Here is a 24,158-nt window from a genome sequence, read left to right on the forward strand (position 1 = left end):
TGGCTCAGGCCCCCCCATCCAGATGAAGTAGGCCTGAGCCTAAAGTGGGTGGGCCACGGTCCACCCCTGACTACGCTACTGCAGTGCAATATTAAATGTAACTCATGTACCAATGCTACTCCCAGCTGTTTAAAGGCATTGCAAGATTAAAGCTTCAGATAATTCATTTCAAAGGCAGTCATATGCTGAGGCATCTAAATGGCAGATGAAATTTAATGTGGACAAGTGCAAAGTGCTGAACATGAGCAAAAATAATCCAAACTTTATGCACACAGTGCTGGATTCCATATTAGGAGTTACCACTCGGGGGCAAGACCTTGGCGTCATTGTGGACAATGCACTGAAATCCTTAGCTCACACTGCAACTAAGGCCACAAAAGCAAACAGAACATTAGGAATTGTTCAGAAAAGAAATAGAGAATAAAACTGAGAATATAATAATGCCTCTGTATAATTCTATGGTGCAATGACACTGAATATTGTGTGCAATTCTGTTGCCACATCTAAAAATCATATAGCAGAACTATAAAAGGTACAGAGATGGGCAACGAAAATGATAAAGGGCTATGAAGAAAAGCAAAACAGGTTAGGACTCTTCAGTCTGGAGAAGAGACAACTGAGAGGAAGATTCTAAAATCATAAGTAGTGTGGTACAAATTAATAGGGAGTGGTTATTCACTTTTTCAACTATCACTAGGGCTAGAGGACTCTCCAGGAAACTAACTCACAGCAGATTTCAAATAAATCTAATAAAACATTTTTTTCAAGCATTGCAGAATTAAAATCTGTTATTTGCTAACAGAGGATGTTGGCAAAGCTAATAGTGATATTGGGTTTAAAATAGATTTGAAATAGTTTCTGGAGGTCAGCTTCAGTTACCAATTATTTGCCAGACAGATGGGCGGATTGCCACCACTTCTGGAGTGAGCAACATCAAATTAGGATCTTCTGGGTACTTCTAAGTGAGCTGGATTGGGCACTGTTTGGTTCAATGGACCATTAGTCTGATGCAGTATGGAATTTCTTACGTTCTTAAATGAATATTCTTGCGTTATGAGGCAGCTTAGCATTCAGAAAGCAGAAAAACATATAGTAATATAGTAAATAATAAATAAAGACCAAAATGGTCGAGTTGGGCTTCCAAGCTGAGAGATCTGCCAGCTTTTTTAGATGCACATATAAATTACAATATGCAAGCCAAAACCAACTCTCTCCTCTGTTTTTTTACTTGACCTTGCAAACCTTTTCCTACCATTGCCCTCAATATCTGCCCCAAAGATGCCCAAATCTATTATATTGATGGCCTCCATCATTTCCACTAGTAGGCCATTTGCTTATTATAAAACCACTACAAAGTCAACACTAAGGTACCCTTCTCTGTCTTATTACTAAATTTTGTAATAATTCTCACAGACACTAAATTAGGGATGATGATATTAAAAAAAAAAAAAATCCAGCCTCCCCATGCTCATTAAGTTTGGGTTTCAGTAATGGTCCCTCCATGCAGGTCACCCCAGCTTTCTTGGACAGTGGTACCATTGCCATCCAGAGTTGTAAATCTTGCTTCGGGTAGGTTACTCAATGCTTTTTTGGAGGCCCGATGCAAACGTACCACTGTTATTATAAATGCAGAGATCCTGTTCGATCTCTACCAATAACCATGAGGAATATTCCATTGTTACAGGAGGAAACAGAAAAGTAGTTAATGTGGGTGTATAGCTCACCCATCTGGGAGCCTAGAATGGTGTCTTTCAAACCTGTGCGTGGGTTCACATTTGCGCAAGGGCGTCGGCTTGCACCCAGGGCCGTGGCTATTTTATAACTTACACGCATATATGCATGCATGTTATAAAATAACCTGGCCATGCGCACCTAATTTTAAGTGAGCGCACGCAAGGTTGCAAAAACCCCGTTTCTACTGCATAGGCAGGGGAATTTTAAAAAGGCCGTGTGCCCATGCCATTCACAGTTTATCAGTTAAGTCTACCAGTTCGCTCAGTTAACAGTTAGGTCTTCCAACCTACCCTGGTTTGATAGCCTACACTCCCCCCCCACCCAGTTACCCCAGAACCTTTAAACCAATCAGAAATGGTTCACTCTTTTTACTTTATAACTTACACGTCATCTTTAGCAGAAATAATGTTGCAGGGGAGCTCGGCGCAGACCGCGGCGCGTAAATATTTCCATGCACATTTCTTACCCACACCCGCCCAGACCACGCCTCTTCAGGGAAACCTCTGAGATGTGCGTGCTGCGGCACTGATGCATGAATATGGACCATTTTAAACTACAGTTGGCGCACATGGGCCTGACTTCTTTGCGTATCCCCTAATTAATGTGTGCGCTGGGCTTTTAAAATTCATCTTTTAGAGAATATAAACCCCCGTCGCCATTTTAGGGTGTTTCCTGGTTTTGTTTGTTTTTCAGGAGGAAGGCCTCTGGGGTCTCTAGACTGAGAAAAGGAGGCAGAGTGCTTTCAATCTTTTCAAGGAGTGTGTCTGAAACAGTGCAGAGCACGTCTGGAAACTTGTTGACTTTTGTGTGTTCTGAGACAGGAGTTTTTCCACCCCCCTCATCTCATGTTTTCGTTTTTCTTTTTTGACTTTTTTGTTTTAACAAACCTGAGTACTCAGCCAGGGGCTCACTGTATGCCAACTTGAAGGCGTGATGTGTTTCAGTCAAAGAACATGGGTAAACACTAAGGAGTTCTGAAGAGGAGTAGGTTCTCATCTATTCCTGGATGAAGGAGTGAAGGTGAAAGGAGGAGTCAGTTTGGACCTATCATTGGGCTCATTATCCTCTTAAGGAGAATCAAGGAGAAGAGGAATAGAAAATGTGCTCATCAAATACCATCAGGAGAGGTAGAAATTATTGGGATTTTTCTGTATGGACTTTGACTAAATTGAACAAAAGAAACTATCCTCTATCAAGTGGGAGGGAGCTTACAAAAAGCCTTATAATTGATTGAAGAGGAAAAGAAAACGGCATTTATACATTTATTTACAGATTCTCTTATACTACCTATATGAAAAACATTCTAAGTGGTGTAAATTGGAAATTATTTGAACCATCTATATAAATTTATTGGAGAGAAGAAAGGTCATACATATTCTTAAAGGCTTTGATCTGTACCTTATATATTAAAGCAATTAAAGCTGTAAAGAACTTTCATTAATTTCACTAGTCATCAATTGGAGATCACCCCTGCTTCCAATGTGATTAACTGCTGCTGTGATTATCAGTGCTGTTTACAATGGACTTTAAACTGGGGTTTGAGTAACAGCAATGCACAGGGCCTAGAAGAAAATTCTTTCCCTCACTCAGGGAATCATGGACACTCAGGTAAATTAAGAACTTGGGAAGCTATAACTGTAAGAGACTGTGTTTGAGATGTGGTTCCTGGGGCCTTTATTGGTTCTATCATCCCATGGTTTACACAGATTATGCACAGCAGAGCTCTACAGCAGCACATAGGTTCAAAGAATCACTAATCCAGCATTCCGATGTTTTATAGAAAGAAGTGAAAACAAAGGCTATGATGATTAATAAAAAAATATGAGGAAAAGAACTGTGTTCTTGGTCTGTATGCCAAACTTTTATTTTATTTTACAGGATTGCTACATCTACATCCATGCTTACTTTTCAGAATGTTTTGCTTTATAGGTAAAAATAGTTATGTTAGCTAAGTACAGGTGCTATATAGTTTTAAAAAGCAAAAGTGCATAAAAAGAAATTTTAATTTTTTCCTCCTTGAGAGATGAATAATTTCCAGATTTGACTCTTTTAAAGCAACCATGAGGGGCTCATATCATTGGTGGCTTAGGACTGTAATGCATACCAATTGTAGGCATTTATTGTGCAAAATATATAAATCAAATTGAAAGGTTTACAAGTAAAATATTTACAAAATATAGGTTTTCTACTACAGAAAAACATATTGAAACATTGCTTTACATTGTACAAAACAGAAGGTCAAAGGCAATAGGTTATTTTGAGTCTCATATTGGTATGAATTGTGACCAGTAGCTGTCCTCATATGAACTGGAGAGGGCAATGTTTAAAAAAAAAAAGCCTGCCACTTTTGACCCATGTGGCAGAATGTGTGTGGTTTTACTTCCATTCTCTCTGAGTTGCCTCTAATAAAGAACCAGGCAGCAAATGCCTCCTTTTTGTAGCCTCTAGAGAGAGGAAGCACACAACAGCTGCTCTGAAACCTCAGTCCAGTACTCTAATTCTCAAAGGGCCAACCAAATCTAAATGCCACCATCAAATTTTAGGAAACCCAGTTTGCAAATTAAACTTTTGATATGTATTACAATTTCAATTCAAAGAATCTTAGTTCTTACATGAGATATACAAGAGATAAGATTGATTCTTCAGTTTAAAATAAAATACAGCATCAGCAGTTTACACAAATAATCTCTAATACAGACAAGTCAAGAGTCAGTTAACTAAAATCAAAATTAGGCTTATAAAATGAAAACACGGCAACCACATTATATTAAAACAAAAACAAGGCATAACATGAAAAGTCTATAGGACTATGTTAAGTAGCAGCTACATGCAGCCAGCTTAGGGTGGCCAGTTCTGGTAGTCTGGAAGGAAAAAAATAAAATAAAAAATTCAGGCAAGGGTCTCCCATAAGTAATTCTCAGAGTGTTTCAGAAAAACACTTTGTATTTTACTTTGACCTTTTTTGAGGTGAAAAAGTGTCACTGTTTCCTCTTGTCAAACTCATTTGGGCTTATTTGGGCTGCTAATTTCTCAGGTAGAAATCTTTAGAGATTTGTACATACAGACCTTGCCAGATAACAGTTCTCCACTTCTTGAGATCAGAGTGGCAGAGCTATTGGGTCAGTGGATGCCTCCTTCCCAAGGTAGCAGGATACAGCATACCTGGTATGACTATCAGACAATAAATTACTTTTACTATCACTGACACCTCCTATGACTGCAAGGGATTTCACAACATCTAACAGAGACAAACCTGAAGAGGAGGCATAAAAGATAACTTAGCCTTTTCAAACACCTTTAAACTTAACCCTTCCATGCTTAGCTTATACCCAAAGAACATGCAGCCATAGAAATAGGGAATTAAACTAAGACAACGTTTAACTCCTTTTGTCCCATTATGCTACATCTCCTCCCCCCAAGGATTGAGCTTAGAGTGCTTGCTTTAATTTTTAGTCCTGACAAAGCAGAAGTCCAAAGCCTAAAGCATTTGTGAGTTAGCCGCTGATCAAACCACAATTCAGAACTCAATTACTCTGACTGCGTATGTGTGTATATTTATGTATACATAATATACAATTTATATAGATATGTACTAATATAGATATGTACTAATACTGATTATAATCAATTTAAACAATGAGATTTTCTTTAAGTAAATGTGATCTCTCAACATAAATGGTTTTGAACATTTTGAAGGGTCTAATGGCAAAAGAACACATACTGTAAATCTCAGCTACCACCACAGAAAGCTTATGGGAACATTAAGATTCAAACCACACACAATTCCTGATCCGTATGGCTCGTGCACTGTATTTCACAATTGTTATCACAAACACCATCAAATATCTCTAGACCAAATATGTTCTTGAGTATTCTACTACATATGTCTGAATTAAAGGTTTGTTTTGAAAGAAAGCATGTAATACTGTAACATGCGAATGATGTAACAAAACAATTTCAGAAATAAACAAAAATATACATTTGGCAAAAAAGTAAACACATCAGACAGTTAAAGATTACATATTTGTGCTGCAGAATCACTCACACCAACGTCAAATAAAACAATCAACATGAAGAGAGCAGATAATTACACAATATAAGATCCATGCACACCAAGCTAAGCCTGTAATATTTAAAGCAAGACATTTAGCAATGCTGCAGTCAGTCTCCTAATAGGTTACCTTTTCTCTTTTTTTATTTTTTTGCCCCCGAGGTTTCCTCCTGCTCCTTTGGGCCTACAGCTCATTCGGAAATAGGGCTGGGATCCTGGTGCCATTTGTAACTACACAGGAATTCCCCCCCACCCCCTATTTTATATCCCTTTCCCCACTGCAGTGATGGTTCTGGAGTTAACAATACCATTGAGCTACCAGGCCGGCTTACCACGTCTCATTAAAAGGAAGGGGAAACAGGATTCCATGACTCAAAAAGAGCTTTAAAAACCTCCTCCCCTTTACTAAAATTTAAAAAAATGGTTTTCCAAATGTTTTCATAAAATCTAGTTTGTGAGAAAAGATAATGTAGGGACCCCTAGGTCAAGGCTTCCCAAACCTGTCCTGGGACTCCAGAACCAGATGGGGTTTTCAGGATATCGACAATGAACGCAGAGACAGATTTTATATTTTAGATGTCTAGTTTTAAAAGTTATCCTCCTTTTTTTACACAAATGTAGTAACCAACATCTGATTTATGTTGTAAACCGACGTGATATGTATCACTGTTGGCCACTGTTGGAAACAGGATGCTGGGCTTGATGGACCCTTGGTCTGACCCAGTATGGCATTTTCTTATGTTCTAACATGAATGCCGGTTCACAAAAATCATTAAATAAAAATAAATAATTATGCATGAGATAAATGTGCATATACTGAGTCTCAATGATATGCAAATTTCTCTCATGCATATTCATTGTCGATATCCTGAAAACCCGACTGGCTGTTGAGTCCCCAGAACAGGTTTAGAAAGCCCTGTTACAGGTCACTAGTTTAAGCCCCAAGTTGGGATTAGGAAGGAAATAGTAGTTTACAGGCCATCCCTGTGTGGAAGCCTGGATTGGTCAGCCAGCCTGCATAAAAGCTGGCAGAGCATGAGGAGCAATGTGGCAGTTTTTGTTAAAGTTCAAGGAAGCTGGAGTGTTTTGCAGAGTTTTCCCCAACTTTAGGCCTCACAGCCTGATACGAGGGGAAGAGGCGTATTTCTGACCAGTTTCCCTTCGATCTGGCGGGAAGTGTCTCTGGGAGTGGAAAAAGAGTTTTTTGTGAGATTCAGTTTTTTTGGAAGAGCTTTGGAGTTTTGTGTGGCACCTGGCTTTGCCTCAGAAGGATTTCCCCTCCGCCTGGAGGAGGTCAGGATAAAGAGCCGTGATTCCCTACCTGCCATACAAGGAGGGATAGCAGTGTCTTGCCAGTGGAACAGTGGATTGCAGTTTTTGAGAAGATTTTTGTTGGGAGGAATTTTTGCCACCAGCTCCTGCCCGTGAAAAGGAGAAAAGACTGTGAATTTTTGTATGTTTTGGGACTTTCTAGCCCAGAGGTCCAGAGTAACTTCAGAGAAAGAGCTAAGAGATCCCAGTCCCCCCTAGGAGCCATCTTCTATCACAGAGAATGTTGAGTCTTTTTCCTAGGGTCTGCCACCTGAAGGGACACTATGTCAGCTGTGTAGTCTGAAGTACATTTTTTGGAGTTTGTGAAGATCAATTGGGGGATTTTGGTTGCTAACTAGAGTAAAGATATTTTTGGTTGCAGTAAAATTTTTGTTGGAATACTCCACCAGCATTAACAGTGTCATTTATGAGGATACAAAGGTATCCCAATTGTGAGTACACCTGAGTGAGAAAGAGACAGAGAGACTGTAGTTCCCCACTGTTTGCCTTGGAGGAGTTATTCCTCCCCACCACTAGAAAGGATCCTGGAACCTGGGGGCCTGTAGACTGAAAGAAGAGAGAGAAAGTGAGCAGGAGAAGGGAGTTTGTAGCCCTAGGAAAACTGCATCCCTGTATTCAGGATGCCCACTGAAAAGGGGTTGCAAATACAATAACCTTAACAAAACCTAGTTAACACAGCAGATGATGGCAACCCCCCCCCCCCAACTAACCCATCTAGTCTGTCCAGAAGCTGTTAGAACAGTTAAATTTCTGAACACCTAGTCCCCCCTTACTCTTCTGGTACTTTGGCACAGAGCAATATAGTCAAAGACAGGGAAAAATAACTGAAGTAGATGGCAAAAGATTTCAAAAGGCACTTTCAAAGTCACTACTTCCACAGTTACTTCCCCATATATACACTCACAATTATCCCCACTTACCGGCTACCCGCCCACACATTCACATCCTCCATATTCATCCTCCATTACCCCCACATTTCTACACCCCACTCCAAAACACACACAAATCTACAATCCACAAACACCTACATTCATTCACCCCACACACAGGCACAGTTGTACATACTCATATATATACACACACACACACACACACACATATATATATATACACCCACTCTAAATCCCCATATACATCACTTACCTGCCACCCATCCAACATACCATACACTCACAAATATTATCTTTCGGATAATAGAAAGACTAGGGGGCACTCCATGAACTTAGCATGTGGCACATTTAAAACTAATCGGAGAAAGTTCTTTTTCACTCAACGCACAATTAAACTCTGGAATTTGTTGCCAGAAGATGTGGTTAGTGCAGTTAGTATAGCTGTGTTTAAAAAAGGATTGGATAAGTTCTTGGAGGAGAAGTCCATTACCTGCTATTAATTAAGTTGACTTAGATAATAACCACCGCTATTACTAGTAACGGTAACATGGAATAGACTTAGTTTTTGGGTACTTGCCAGGTTATTATGGCCTGGATTGGCCACTGTTGGAAACAGGATGCTGGGCTTGATGGACCCTTGGTCTGACCCAGTATGGCATGTTCTTATGTACACATTCCTACATCTGTTAAACACATACATTCCCCATGCATGCCCATAGCCCACACCCTGAACATAGCCAATGTATTTGTACAGCTCCACATGCCCAAGCAACCCACTCCCTCACATATACACCTATCCCAACTCTCCACACAACTCCATACACATACTCTGACATATCTCATCCACCTTAATATGTATACCCTGGAAGAGAGAAGAGACAGAGGAGATATGATACACCCCTTCAAATACCTGAAAGGAATTAACGATGCACAAAAATCAAATATTTTTACGATGGAAAGGATGCTGTAAAACTAGGGCCCATGATATGAAGCTCCAAGGGAGAAAACTCAAGAACAATGTGAGAAAACCTTTCTTCATGGAAAGGGTGGTGGATGCATGGAATGCCCTTCCCAGAAGAACTGTTGAAGACAAGAACATTAAAGGAATTCCAAAAGGCGTGGGACAAATATTGAGGATCCCTGCTGGATAGAGACTGGAAATAAGCAAATGGAGTAACTTTATTACTCCTAACGCTTACATTTAACAGAAGGCTTGGGGTAGCCTGCACGAAGAAATAGTTGCTACTACCCTTAAAATAAAAATCAAAAGCTTGCTGGGCAGACTAGCTGGACCATTTTGATCATTGCTATCATTCACTATGCACCTATCCCTCTACTCCTCACCACCCCACACATTGGTACACCAACACACAATCTTACTCTCGTCTCCCCAACTTCTCCACCCATTCCCACCCCCCCCCACAAACATCTATACCCACTACGCTCCCCAAAAAAACACCTCTACCACAACCCCCCCCTACAAATCTGTGTTGGAAAGCATTCTAAAAGTGAGGCCTCTGCATGCTTTCCCTGTTTCTTAATACTGAATCTTAGCTGCAAAGTAGTTGTTCACTCGTTTTCTTAGATTGCTTTTCCTTCTGCCTACTCCCTCAGGCATGTCTACTTTATTGCTAGTGTTATCTGCAAAAAGACAAACTTTTCTTCCTAATCCTTTTGCTATATCAGTCATAAAAATATTGAACAGAACTGGTCCCAGGACTGATCTCAGAGGCATGCATCACCTTTTTTTTTTTTCCTCAGAGCGAATTCTATTTACAACCACACTCTGTTGTCTATCCCTTAACCAGTTTCTAAAATAAACAGGTCTGCCAAATAAAAAAAAGAAATAAAAGGACAGACAAAATATAAATAAGGGACATGGTTCTTCATTTACTCTCTGTCTAGATTGGTAGGTTTTTATGAAATTAATTTTGAATTAAAGATTTTGATTGCTGGGGAGGCTGACCTGGACGGGCTGTTTTATTATTGCTTCTTTAGTTATCAGTGCTCCTCAACGTTTGTTTTCTGAGATATCAAAAAAATAGGCAAGGATATATTTAGATATGCACGGTGCCTAAGAACCAGGCAAATTTGCACAGTCTGGTTACTGTGAAAACCATGCAAAAGTGGAACCACGACAATGTAAACTAAATCAGAAAATGTGGTGCCACAAAAAGTAAACCCACTAATAAGTAGAATGCCATAAAGCTCAAATGATTCTCCCAAGTATATACTAATAGCACAAATAGATCATGTATATAGGCGAATGGAGAAATTACTTACCTGATAATTTTGTTTTCCTTAATATAGACAGATGGACTCAGGACCAATGGGTATAGTGTTCTCCTGATAGCAGTTGGAGACGGGACATCAGCCCCTAGTACATATACCCCTGCAGGAAGTGCAGCTCTTCAGTATTCTCCTCGAAATGCATTGTGGATATATGTGTGACTGACTAATTTGATTAACTTGATTAACTTTATAACTTGGTTAAACTTTATAACTTGATTAACTTAATAAACTTGATCTGGTTGAATTGGCTATAGCTGGAGACCGCCAGAATACTAAACTGGAAAGTGTCGCCATCCGGTAGGGTGGGTGTCCTAGGTGAATGAAAACATGGCTTACCCTTGAATCATTTGAAGTTCCATGTGTAATGGCAGCCAAGGGTGGGATGCTGAGTCTATCTGTCTACACTAAGGAAAACGAAATTATCAGGTAATTTCTCCATTTCCTAGTGTGTAGCAGATGGACTCAGGACCAATGGGATGTATAAAAGCTACTCCCGAACCGGGTGGGAGGCTGCCCGTGACCCACTTAGTAATGCCCTTGCAAATGCCGTGTCCTCCCGAGCCTGAAAATCCAGGCGGTAGAATCTGGAGAAGGTGTGGATGGAGGACCATGTCGCCGCCCTGCAAATCTCGGCGGGCGACAGCATTCTGGTTTCTGCCTAGGACACTGCCTGGGCTCTAGTAGAATGGGCTTTGACCTGTAAAGGCAGTGGCTTGCCCGCTTCTACATAGGCCGCCTTGATCCAGCAGGCTATGCTTCCCCTTGTCTCTTCCCACTGTGAAGGATGAATAGGTGGTCCGTTTTCCGTATGGATTCCGACATTTCCAGGTATCTGGATAGGAGTCTGCCGATGTTGAGGTGGCGAAGGCTACGAGCCTCTTCCGAATTCTTCAACTCATCCGGCGATGGTAGCGAGATGGTTTGGTTAAGATGGAAGCGTGACACCACTTTGGGAAGGAACGAGGGGACCGTGCGTAGCTGGATGGTTCCCGGGGTGAGCCTGAGGAACAGTTCACAGCAGGATAGTGCTTGTAGTTCCGAGATGCGTCAGGCTGAACAAACCGCCAGCAGGAATGCTGTCTTTAAGGTTAACAGGCGGAGGGACAGACCTCGGAGAGGCCTAAAGGAGGTTCCTGCTAGAAAATCCAAGACCAGGTTGAGATTCCAAAGAGGTACCGGCCACTTTCGTGGGGGGCAGATGTGTTTAACTCCTTTCAGGAAGCATGAGATGTCCGGGTGAGAAGCAATGCTGTCGCCCTCGCTCTTGGAGCCGTAGCATGAAAATGCAGCTACCTGTACCTTGATGGAGTTGAGGGACAGACCCTTCTATAGTCCGTTCTGCAGGAATTCCAGGATCACGCTTTAATTGAGCGTGGTATGATGTCTTCGCACCAGGCTTCAAATACTCTCCAGATCCTTATGTACGTTAAAGATGTGGAGAACTTGCGAGCTCGGAGTAGGGTGCAAATTACAGCCCCCGAGTATCCGCTCTTTCTCAGGCGAGCCCTCTCAATGGCCAGGCTGTAAGAGAGAATTGAGCTGGATCCTCGTGGAGGATCGGTCCTTGTTGAAGCAGGTCTCTGTGTGGAGGCAGTGGCAGGGGGGTCCCTGCTAGTAGTCTTCTCATGTCTGCGTACCACAGTCTTCTTGGCCAGTCCGGGGCCACCAGAAGTACTGGCCCCTGTGAAGCTGTATCTTGTGAATGATTGCGCCCAATAGGAACCACGACAGGAAGGCGTATAATAGGGTCCCCTGTGGCCAGGTCTGTACCAGGGCATCGATCCCCTGGGATTGAGGTTCCTGCCTGCGGCTGAAGTACCTGGCTACTTGGGCGTTGGACCAGTTTGCCAGGAGGTCCATGTCTGGTGTCCCCCACCAGTTCACTATCATTTGGAATGCCACGGGTGACAGCTTCCATTCTCCTGGGTCTAGACTTTCTCTGCTGAGGTAGTCCGCCGTGATGTTGTCTTTCCCGGCGATGTGGGCGGCTGAGATCTCCTGGAGGTTTACTTCCACCCACGACATTAGAGGGTCGATTTCCAGAGACACCTGTTGGCTTCTGGTTCCCCCCTGGTGGTTGATGTAGGCCACTGTCGTGGCATTGTCCAACATTACTCTGACCACTTTGTCTCGGAGCCTGTGAGCGAATCTTAGGCTGGCAAGTCTGATCGCCCATGCTTCTAGGCGGTTGATATTCCATCCTGACTCTTCTGCATTCCACTGCCCTTGGGCGGTTAACTCCTCACAGCGTACTCCCCATCTGCGAAGGCTGGCGTCTATGGTGAGCAGGGTCCAGGTTGGTGAAGATAGCCTTGTCCCCTGGTTCAGGTGGCTGCCCTGCAGCCACCACCGTAACTGGGTGCGGACTCTGCCCGGGAGTGATAGGCGGATGGCGTAGTTCCGGAACCGTGGATTCCATCATGTCAGAGGTGAGCGCTGTAGGGGTCTCATGTGAGCTCGCGCCCATGGCACTACTTCCAATGTGGATGCCATCAGACCAAGGACTTGTAGGTAATCCCAAGCTGTGGGGCGAGGTTCGCTCAGCAGGGTTTGTAACCGGTTCCTCAGTTTTGATCTCCTTGTGGCGGTCAGGCTGACCTTGTCCTCTCTTTGGTGTGAATCGAACTCCTAGGTATTCTAGCGACTGTGTGGGTTGCAAACAACTCTGTTTGTGTTGATCACTCATCCGAGGCTCTCCAGTAGAGATTTGACTCTGTTGGTTGCCCTGATCAGCCAATCGTCTAGGTACGGGTGTACGAGGATTCCTTCCTTCCTCAGTGATGCCGCCACCATCACTATGATCTTGGTGAACATCCAGGGTGCTGTGGCTAACCCGAAGGGTAATGCCCAGAACTGGTAGAGACGGTCCAGGATTTTGAAGCATAGGAAGCGCTGATGTTCTTGATGTATCGGGATGTGAAGGTAGGCCTCCGAAAGATCCAGGGATGTGAGAAACTCTCCCGGTTGTATTGCCCTTATTACGGAGCGTAGGGTTTCCATGCGAAAGCGGGGAATCCTCAGGTGACGGTTGACCATCTTGAGGTCCAGGATGGGCCTGAACATCCCCTCTTTCTTGGGGATGATAAAGTACATGGAATAATGCCCAGTATTTATTTCTAGTGGGGGCACTGGGGTTATGGCCTTGAGGGCCAGTAGTCTGGTCAGTGTAGTTTCCACTGCCACCCTCTTGGAGGGGTCGTGGCAAGGGGATTCCATGAACTTGTCCGGGAGGGTTCGTAGGAAATCCAGGTAGTATCCCTCTCGAATGATGGTTAGGACCCACTTGTCCGAAGTTATCTCGACCCATCTGTGGTAGAAAAGGGCTAGTCTGCCCCCTATGGCTTCTTCCCTTGGATGGGTCGGCTGAATCTCATTGTGGGGTACGGCTGGGGCCTGGACCCGAGCTGGTTCCCCTCTTGTTGTGCTTGTTCCAAAAGGACTGGTTCCTGCCCGTAGGGCGGGGCTCTTGGTAGCTGTTTCTGTATGGATTGAAGCACTGTGAACTTCTGCCCCTGGAAGATCGGGGGAAGGGTCGCTGGTTTCTGTTCTCCGGTAGTCATGGTAACGGGGACTTGCCCCATTGTTAGCCAGTTTCTCTAGTTCGCTGCCGAACAGAAAGGATCCTTTGAAGGGCATCCTTGTGAGACGCGTTTTGGAAGATGTGTCGGCCGACCAGTTTCGGAGTCAGAGTTGTCTCCTGGCAGCCACAGCTGATGATACTCCTCTGGCCACTATGCGCACCAGATCGGAAGCAGTGTCCGCAAGGAATGATACTGCTGGTTCCATGGTCTCCCCAGGGGTGTTGTTCCTGGTCTGAGATAGGCAGGCACGTGTCACTACGGTGCAGCAGGCCGCTAATTGTAGGGACATAGTGGCGACGTCAAAGGACTGTTTAAAGATGGATTCCAGACGCCAGTCCTGAGCATCTTTGAGCACTGCTCCTCCCTCCACTGGGATAGTGGTGCGCTTCGAGATCGCGCAGACCATGGCATCCACTTTGGGGCATGTCAGAAGGTCTTTGGCCGCCGAGTCCAGGGGGTACATGTCTGTCATAGCTCGTCCCCCTTTGACTGTGGACTCTGGAGCACTCCATTCCAGGTCAATTAGCTGCTGGGCGGCTTGTAAGAGAGGGAAATGGCGAGAGGTTTGGCGGAGTCCCTCTAGCAGGGGATTCGCCTTAGGCTCCCCCGAAGCGCCTGCGTCCGGGATAGTGAGCTCCTTCAGACTGTGGGTGACCAGGTCTGGGAGCTCGTCCTTGGTGAAGAAGCGTCTCATGGTTCGGGGAGGTTCTGTCCCTGGGGGGGGTTCCCCTTCCTCTAGGGGCTCTGTTTCCTCTTCAGAGTTGTCCGTGTCCCCTTAGGTGGGGCTTCTGTGCAGTGGAAACATTTGTCTAGGCCTAGAGGACCCTGCGGCATAAGGGTGTTCTGGTGGAGTCTGTGGCTGTCTAGCCGGAGGCTCCATCTGCATGTGGACGAAGGTGTGTAGTCCTTTGAAGAATTCCACCGATGAGATAGACGTTGGGTCAAAGCTAAGGGGCGTTGAGTCCCTGGGGGTCCCTGTCTGTCCCGCTGGAATTTGCGAGGTCCGGGGTACTCCAGGGTGGGACTGGTCCTGGCTTGGATCTCCCAGGACCTCCTCGCACTGGGTGCGCAGGGTGTTGGCCTCTTCGCTTTGTGCGGCTCTGATATGGCATGCTGGGCAGAGGCCTTGAGCTCCATTCCCAGTGGTGCCATGGCTATAGGCGCGTAAACCCTTCTTTTTATGCGCTCCGGCACGTCTAAGATGTGCGTGCAGGTTGTGCCCGTAGATGTGTGTCTAAGTCGCAGATATGCGCTCAGCTCGATAGGCACGCGAGGCGTGTATAACTTATGCGCGCGGCCCTTGTGCGTGTACTTTATGCGCACATGTACCTTGTGCGTGTAACTTTATGCGCACATGTATTTTGTGCGCCTAGTTGGCCTTGTGTGCCTGGATCGAGATGGCGGACAGAGCGGCGAATAGGGCCAATATGGCGTCGGCGACCACGTGGGCAATATGGCGACCACCTCAGAGGGTCTCCACATGGGAGGACCCTTGAAACTAACCGGGGCCTGGCCCTGCTAGGGCGGATCAACCCGGCGGCACAGGTCCCGGCCGGCGACCTGTGCGACTCCTCGAACCTCGGAGACTGGAGTCTATGCTGAAGATTTCTACCTTACCTTGTCTTTGGCACTTCCCGGTTATGTCCTGGGTGATCTCCGGCTGTGGGGGGAGAGGGCAAATACCTTCACCGCCGTGCTCGAGGGTACAGTCGCGCCCGAGATCAGGGGCTAGGTCCTCACTGCGATTCGCCCACCAGACTGAGGCTCACCTCCGAGGGACCACAGAAATCACCTCGGGAATTCTCAACTGGGGGAGGGACCCGAGGGTATCACCGCAGGAGAGCGGGGCTCGTCTTCAGAGGTAAGTTTTCTTCCGAATTTGGGTTTTCTCCGTTGAATTTTGTTCTAACGCTGTGAGAGCGTGCAGATAGTCCATCTCCAAACTGCGATGGAGATGGAAAATACTGAAGAGCTGCACTTCCTGCAGGGGTATATGTACTAGGGGCTGTCAGATTGAAATCTGATCAGTCTCCAACTGCTATCAGGAGTACACTATACCCATTGGTCCTGAGTCCATCTGCTACACGCTAGGAAATCATGTATAAACTGAGCAGAATGTTTAACAGCATGTATTCATTGCTATGTATGAAACTTGTGCTCATGACTGAATAATTATATTTAGCATCATATTTTAGGGAACTTTTTAAGTGACCAAAACATGAGAAGTGAGAATAATATATTTATATTGACATACTGTGTGTTCATTCTCAGACTCCCAAAATAAAACAAGATTTTATAGTAGCCACAGAGGCATTCACGAAGCAGGATGCCAGTGGTTGGAGTTCCACCTTCACGGAGCGGAAGGATGGAGGGCTGCCATCTCCAAAAAAAAAAACAAAAAACAAACCAACAACAACAAAAACACCAAACAAACAAACAAAAAAAAAAACAGGGGTGGGTAAGACTATGGGGCAGGGGTGTGGCCTGCTTGTTACAGCGGTTGCTACCCCTAATTGAGCTGGATGTTCACTTGGATGCAGATACGGCGCTGCTCTCTACATTGGTGATGGGGTGGAGGGGAATTGTGGTGGGGTGGAGGGGAATTAGGGCTGGAGGGTACTGGAAGCCAATAGTAACAGGTGGGAGAGAGAAAAAGGGAAATAAAAAAATGGATAAAGTGCGTAGCTTGCTGGGCAGACTGGATGGGCCGTATGGTCTTCTTCTGCCGTCATTTCTATGTTTCTATTTTCTCCATTCAGGGTCCGTAGAGGTTATAACATTCCAACACAGATTGTGTTTTTGCTGTGATGTGTGTGTGTATGTGTATGGTTGTGTGTGTGTGTGTGTGTGTGTGGGGAGCGGGGGAGAGGCTTTAAGACCGAGTTAACAGCTACTCTGATATTCTTAATGAAGGTCCCATCCTGGGCCTGCACTAGAGCGCAAGCATAGGGCCAGACCTTCACCAGTCCTGGAGCTCTGCACTCTTGGTGCCTCTTCCTCTGCCCAACTTCCTTTTCCTCTGAAATTGAATTATAAATCTTACTTCAGTCCTATTTGCTGAGACCCTCAGTCTAGAGTACTCTCCCTCTCATATTTAGGCGCCATCTTCTCACTCTCTGCTGTACTTCCCTGGGCTGGTTCTGTTCCGCTCTCCCAATTTCCTGCTGCTTGTAGCCAACTCTGTTTAAGATGATGCTTCCTGGAAGGGTTGCAGTCCTAGTCCTCCTGATTCACAGGACTCCAATTCCAGGGCTCTATTTGTCTCTACAGCAAGACTTATTTCTCCTCCATAGCTATATCTATCTTTGAGATTGAACTAAACATTTGTCTTGTCTTTGTGTCTCTGCTGCATGTGCAGGGTATATATGCTGTTACTTACAAGCCTATTTTAAAAGCGCTGCTCATGCAACAATGCCATCATTTGTAGGATGTGTCCGAACAATGAGATTTAAAAAAGCTGCAAAATCCGTACATATGTACCCATGTGCGCGTGAGAAATAAGGGGGCAGAAAAGAAGATGGGCATGGGTGGGGCACTGCTGTTCTGGGGCCACAACTTTCGTGCGAAACTCTGAATTTTAAAAATGAAAGCCTGCAGCACAGATACACTAGATATCCGTGTAACTTTACTGGTGCTCCTGAGGAGGAGCAAATCTATAGATCTTGAGTTGTACAGCTTAGAAGACAGAGTAAAGGGTCCGGATCAACTGAGCAGTATGCAGGATGAAGAACTAGAGGGGTCTGAAAGACCTCATTATTAACTAGATAAACTGGTGGAATAATTGGAAATCTGGGAATGTGTTTCGCATCATCATTTTTAAAAAGCTGACTAGGTCCTATGGAATACATATGAATGCTAGTTGTGCTTGAGTAAACTTTTAAAATTAAGAGCATGTTTGTGTGTGGTTGGTGTATTTTACAAACTGTGCAATGCAAGTGCGTGCATGATTAAAAATTCCATTGTATCTTTGCTTGCATGCAGATACGTATGCTTATGAGTGCACGCATGCTTGTTTTAAAATCGACCTGTTACTTAGCACATTTTGAAGCTGGGAGCTGAGCACCTTCATATTGTCTTAATTCCTTTAGCAAATATGTAAATAATGTACAATATATTAAGAATCTGTTCACATCTCCCTTAAATGACAGCCTTCTCTATAAGTTGTTTATTGCCTGATGATGGGACTTAAGTAGTCTGAAAATTCACATTTTATAACACATGAAAAGTGTCTTCTCTACAAAATGAAGCTGTAGTTTTTTTGTTTTTATTTTTACATTTTATTTTTGGTAGTATTTCCTTCCTGTATTTTAGAAGTAGCAGCCATGAGTCTGGAATTCTGACTCTTAGTTCAGTTAGTTAATCTGTACACTTACACTGTTCTGTCTCTCCTTAGGTCTAAAAATTGTACTGGACAATGCAGGAGTTGTCTTTCTCATTTTATCCTTACTAGAAAACCCATAGGCCTTGAACCTGTGAACTTTGGAGGTGAACAATTATGCACAAGAATAAATCTCCAGAAAAGAAAAAAATATCCTCAAACAAGTCTGATTATCTTTTTTTGCAGCATGAGAGAAAATGTAACTGGCCAAAAAATGCCAGCAATGTTTCCTTTTAAGCAGCAGGAGGTTTGCAGAATTCAGGCATTGTGAACAGTGTCTACAATGAGTAATACAGTGATACTGTAAAACACAGCAGCATTTAAAGAAGAAATAATTATAATACATAAAAGAAAAGTCTTTATGCCTAAAGTTGCATAGCCACAATTAATTACAGTATTCCTGAAGGACTCATTAGAGCTTACATGGAGGAGGAAATCTGCTTTCCCACTAATTACAAAGGGCAATAAAAGTGATACCATGGACTACAGATTCAGTCTAATGGAGACAAATTGAATGTTCTTCTACATTAATAACAGAATTAGCTTGACTCCGATACATGTAATAACCAATAATAGTTCTTCAGTTCTCAGTTATTTCTACATAGAAAACCATGATTAAAGCTGTCTTAAGACTTTGCTAATTAAACATACACAGCTTTAATGACTACTGTATTTTGCTCCATCAGGGGGAGCTGCAATCTGGCATTGGGTTTGGCCAATGGCTGGCATCAGCAGCATGGGATCTTCTTGGTGTTTGGGTACTTGCCAGGTTCTTGTGGCCTGGTTTGGCCTCATAAGAACATAAGAAGAACATAAGAACATGCCATACTGGGTCAGACCAAGGGTCCATCAAGTCCAGCATCCTGTTTCCAACAGTGGCCAATCCAGGCCATAAGAACCTGGCAAGTGCCCAAAAACTGTCTATTCCATGTTACCGTTGCTAGGAATAGCAGTGGCTATTTTCTAAGTCAACTCAATTAATAGCAGGTAAGGGACTTCTCCTCCAAGAACTTATCCAATCATTTTTTAAACACAGCTATACTAACTGCACTAACCACATCCTCTGGCAACAAATTCCAGAGTTTAATTGTGCGTTGAGTGAAAAAGAACTTTCTCCGATTAGTTTTAAATGTGCCACATGCTAACTTAATGGAGTGCCCCCTAGTCTTTCTATTATCCGAAAGAGTAAATAACCGATTCACATCTACCCGTTCTAGACCTCTCATGATTTTAAACACCTCTATCATATCCCCCCTCAGCCGTCTCTTCTCCAAGTTGAAAGTCCTAACCTCTTTAGTCTTTCCTCATAGGGAAGCTGTTCCATTCCCCTTATCATTTTGGTAGCCCTTCTCTGTACCTTCTCCATCACAATTATATCTTTTTTGAGATGCAGCGACCAGAATTGTACACAGTATTCAAGGTGCGGTCTCACCATGGAGCAATACAGAGGCATTATGACATTTTCCATTTTATTCACCATTCCCTTTCTAATAATTCCCAACATTCTGTTTGCTTTTTTGACTGCCACAGCACACTGAACCGACAAATTTTTTTTTTATTCTTTATTGAATTTTGATCAAACATTTACAAAGATAATTTTTGTTACAGAAGCATGTTGTATTTAACACAAGATTAAAGAAATTGCAAAGGAAACAGGTTCTTTTACTAAAATATTCCTTGATCAATACAACCATTAGACCACTATCTAGGTGTGGGGTGGTGTACTGCAAAAATAGGGAGAAAATAAAGGAAAAACCTCATTCCATGAATTGTAAAGGCAAACAACTTCAAGTATTTATATTTGGACTATTTAAGCCCCCACTCATTTGGTGTTCCAGCTTCTTCGAATCAACAAAGGCCTTCAACTGCTCTAATTGAAAAAAACATAACTCTCACTTCTATACTTAAGGACACATTTTCATGGGAACCTAAGTATGAAGGAGGCTCCCAAATCTATAACCTCCTGTCTTAAAGCTAGAAAACCTTTTTTTTTTTTTGCTGAGTCTCTTTCGTCAAATCAGGAAATATACGCAAACACATTCACATAAAGGGTATATTAAGCCTTTTAAAATAAGCTCTCATTAATATTCCCATATCGTTTTCATTAAAAAATGAAATCAGTAAGGTTGATCTTTCAGCAACTTCGTAAGAGGATGATTCTAAGAACAGATTCTCTAGCATATTCTGAGTAGGTGGTATCGACTGATTTTTCCGAATAGGCAAGAAATACACTTTCTCCAGGGGTGGAGTCTTATCCGCGGGAATTTCCAGAACATCATGTAGATACCGATTCACAGTTATCCTAGGTAACTCTCCACCAACCCTTGGAAAATTTATAATTCTCAGATTTAAACGTCTCAGTGTATTCTCAATTTTCTCCATTTTCCTCTTAATCATCCCAGAATCTTGTATTAATACAGTTTGTACTTCTTTGACTTGTTTCAGTCCAGTTTCCAGTTCCATTATTTTCCCTGAGACTTCGGTTTTATGACCAACAAAGTTATTATTCAAAACATCTAGCTGACTGGCTACTGAATTAATTTTTAAAGAACAGTCCGTTACAGCCTTTGCCATAGCCGATGATAAATTCAACAAGCAGTCTAAAGTGACTACTTATGGTTTCTCCGCATTACCTCACTCAGGGTGGTGGAAAGGGAGTCCTGTCCCAAAACCGCTCCTCCGGTTGACATCAGTTCTTCTCTCCTTCCCATAGCGTTCTCACCCGGAGAGGTTTCCCCGTTTTCCACGGGGGTTCACACGGGCTCTCTCGGCGACACCGCCCCCTCAGGCTACACTCCAGGAGCTAACACTTTGGGGCTCCCTGGTAGCTGTGGTGTCAACGTTGCTCATGTCGAAGGTGGTGGTCTATCATCCAGCGAGCTGAAAGATACCTCTGAGGCCGAGTCTACTGCTCCCTTCTGAGATTCGGCAGCCAGAGCACTCTGTCCAATTGCACCTGAAGCCGCAACGCATTGTGCGATTGACCTCTGGCCAGACGGGATTGCCAAGATCGAGGGGTAAGCTCTGGTTTTCCCCTTTCTTTTAGCTGGCATTGTTGTTTTTTCTTTGCAGAAAATACGCGGAAATGCTGTTCAGAGGAAAAAAGAAGCTGGAGCCAGAACGCTATGCGACTGCTGTATCTGCCATCTTGACTCCCTGAACCGACGATTTTAATGTGTTATCCACTATGACACCTAGATCTTTTTCTTGGGTTGTAGCACCTAATATGGAACCTAAAATTGTGTAACTATAGCATGGGTTATTTTTCCCTATATGCATCACCTTCCACTTATCCACATTAACTTTCATCTGCCATTTTGATGCCCAATTTTCGCACATTGTCTTCCTGCAATTTATCACAATCTGCTTGTGATTTAACTACTCTGAACAATTTTGTATCATCTGCAAATGTGATTATCTCACTCATCGTATTTCTTTCCAGATCATTTATAAATATATTTAAAAGGAAGGGTCCCAATACAGATCTCTGAGGCACTCCACTGCCCATTCCCTTCCACTGAGAAAATTGTCCATTTAATCCTACTCTCTGTTTCCTGTCTTTTAGCCAGTTTGTAATCCTCGAAAGGACATCACCACCTATCCCATGACTTTTTACTTTTCCTAGAAGCCTCTCATGAGGAACTTTGTCAAACGCCTTCTGAAAATCCAAGTACACTACATCTACCGGTTCACTTTTATCCACATGTTTATTAACTCCTTCAAAAACGTGAAGCACATTTGTGAGGAAAGACTTTGTTCCATTAAACCATGTCTTTCTATATGTCCTGTGATTTTGATGTTTAGAACACTTTCCACTATTTTTCCTGGCACTGAAGTCAGGCTAACCGGGCTGTAGTTTCCCGGATCGTCCCTGGAGCCCTTTTTAAATATTGGGGTTACATTAGCTATCCTCCAGTCTTCAGGTACAATGGATGATTTTAATGATAGGTTACAAATTTTTACTAATAGGTCTGAAATTTCATTTTTTAGTTCCTTCAGAACTCTGGGATGTATGCCATCCGGTCCAGGTGATTTACTACTCTTCAGTTTATCAATCAGGTCTACCACATTTTCTAGGTTCACTGTGATTTGGTTCAGTCTATCCGAATCATTACCCATGAAAACCTTCTTCGGTACGGGTACCTCCCCAACATCCTCTTCAGTAAACACCGAAGAAAAGAAATCATTTAATCTTTCCTCGATGGCCTTATCTTCTCTATATGACCCTTTAACTCCTAGACCATCCAACGGTCCAACTGACTCCCTCACAGTCTTTCTGCTTCAGATATATTTTTAAAAATTTTTACTGTGAGTTTTTGCCTCTACAGCCAACTTCTTTTCAAATTCTCTCTTAGCATGTCTTACATTTAACTTGCCAACATTTATACATTATCCTATTTTCTTCTGTTGGATCCTTCTTCCAATTTTTGAATGAAGATCTTTTGGCTAAAATAGCTTCTTTCACTTCCCCTTTTAACCATGCCGGTAATTGTTTTGCCTTCTTTCCACCTTTCTTAATGTGTGTAATACATCTGGACTGTGCTTCTAGGATGGTATTTTTTAACAATGACCACACCTCTTGCATACTTTTTACTTTTGTAGCTGCTCCTTTCAGTTTTTTTCTAACAATTTTTCTCATTTTATCAGTTTCCCTTTTGAAAGTTTAGCACAAGAGCCATGGATTTGCTTACTGTCCCCCTTCCAGTCATTAATTCAAATTTGATCATATTATGATCGCTATTATTTATTTATTTATTTATTTAGAGTTTTTATATACCGGCATTCAAGATAGGAATCACATCATGCTGGTTTACATTTAACAATAAAACAAGGATTTTCAAAACTGGGTGAAGATAGAAAGGCTAAAGGAGATTAACAGAAAAAGCAATTATTTACAATGTTCTAGGAATGTCTGATTATGGTTGTCGTTTGATTGAGATTCAGTTGGGGTCTGGAAAAGCTTGAATGAACAACCACGTCTTGAGCCTTTTTCTGAAGGTTAGAAGACACGGTTCCTGTCACAGATCCGGTGGAATGGAGTTCCATAATGATGGCTTTATAGATAATGGTAATGGATTTATAAATGATTCTATAGTGTATTGGCAGCCAGTGTAGGTCTTTTAAGGATGGGAAAAATGTGGTCTCTTCTTCTCGTGTTTGTCAGTAGTCTGGCAGTCGCGTTTTGGACCATCTGAAGAGGTTTGGTGTGTGATGAGGGGAGGCCTAATAAGATAGAATTACAGTAGTCTATCTTAGAGAAGATTATTGCTTGCAGAACCGTTCTGTAATCTTGAGAGTGAAGGAGTGGTTTTATTCTTTTCAGGACATGAAGTTTATGAAAACAGTCCTTAGTTGTTTGGTTGATAAATGATTTTAGATTTAGACAATTATCGATAATAACTCCTAAGTCTCTTGCTTGGGTGATGTGAAGGTTGGCTGGCGGATTGGTGGTGATAGTGGCCCCACCACCATTACCTCTCTCACCAAATCCTGTGCTCCTCTGTTGGAAACAGGATGCTGGGCCTAATGGACCCTTGGTCTGACCCAGCATGGCAATTTCTTATGTTCTTAAAAAGTCAGTCTGTCATGAGTTGGACTAACTTCCCCCCTTATGAATTCTTGTAGGTTTTCTAAAAGTAACGCTCTTGCTCTCTCTAACAATTTGGGTCCTGGCAGTCAACAGATTCCCATTTATAAGGCTTGATACACAAGACTCACAATCATACAGCTTCTTAACACTTTACTGATGTAAATCTTTATGCAGTAAACAAAACAAAGGAGCACTTATCAAGCTAGTCCCAATTAGACCCAGGTTAAGGCACCAACCAATGCCAGCATTTAAGATTACCTGAGCCTGATTTTCTTAGCTTAATCACACTAGTAACAGTTAACACAAAGAA

At 43.0% G+C, this 24,158-nt stretch overlaps 1 protein-coding gene across 1 annotated transcript in view; it reads right to left on the reverse strand.

Annotated features, from left to right (window-relative positions):
* The window catches only part of IPO11 (importin 11), a 1,257,051-nt gene that overhangs the window by 2,268 nt on the left and 1,230,625 nt on the right, over positions 1-24,158 (reverse strand). The gene's annotated exons all lie outside the window — the stretch shown is intronic.

The sequence above is a fragment of the Rhinatrema bivittatum genome, chromosome 1 (assembly GCF_901001135.1).
Source record: "Rhinatrema bivittatum chromosome 1, aRhiBiv1.1, whole genome shotgun sequence".
NCBI classification, from domain to species: domain Eukaryota; kingdom Metazoa; phylum Chordata; class Amphibia; order Gymnophiona; family Rhinatrematidae; genus Rhinatrema; species Rhinatrema bivittatum.